Raw genomic sequence first — 472 nt, 5'->3', positions numbered from 1 at the left:
ATTAGTTTCTTTGACGTCTATGCTGACCATGCCTTGTCTGGGCACGATGACCAGGATGTTAGACCGGCGACCGTGAGTCCCAGGATCTGTGCCCTGCGATGTCTTCTAGGGGAGGGCACACTGACAGTCGGGTCCTGTCTCTCATTCGACATAGACGACACCAATCCACGATGCCTACTGAGTAGAGACAACCAAGTAACAGCAAACCAAGCACTCACATTGACATCTGAATTTGATCATTTTCAACGCAAAGGTAAGCTGGATATACAGTCACACCAGATGGTCCTGCTAAAATATATTGGGAATGCAGTGAACGCTGCTTCTTTATTCATAATGTGTATTGTGGAGGACATACAAGTTTGAGCTTAAAAACAAGTATTTGCTCTTAACACGTCTGTCTTAACACGCCTCTTTTCCTAGTTAAGGGTTAATTATGTGACATGTTTTTTTTTCTTGAGTACAAAACCTCTAT

The sequence above is a fragment of the Branchiostoma belcheri genome, unplaced genomic scaffold, assembly GCF_001625305.1.
Source record: "Branchiostoma belcheri isolate BF01 breed outbred unplaced genomic scaffold, Haploidv18h27 scaffold465, whole genome shotgun sequence".
In the NCBI taxonomy this organism is placed as follows: Eukaryota; Metazoa; Chordata; class Leptocardii; order Amphioxiformes; family Branchiostomatidae; genus Branchiostoma; species Branchiostoma belcheri.
Note: the sequence above shows the minus strand (reverse complement) of the source record.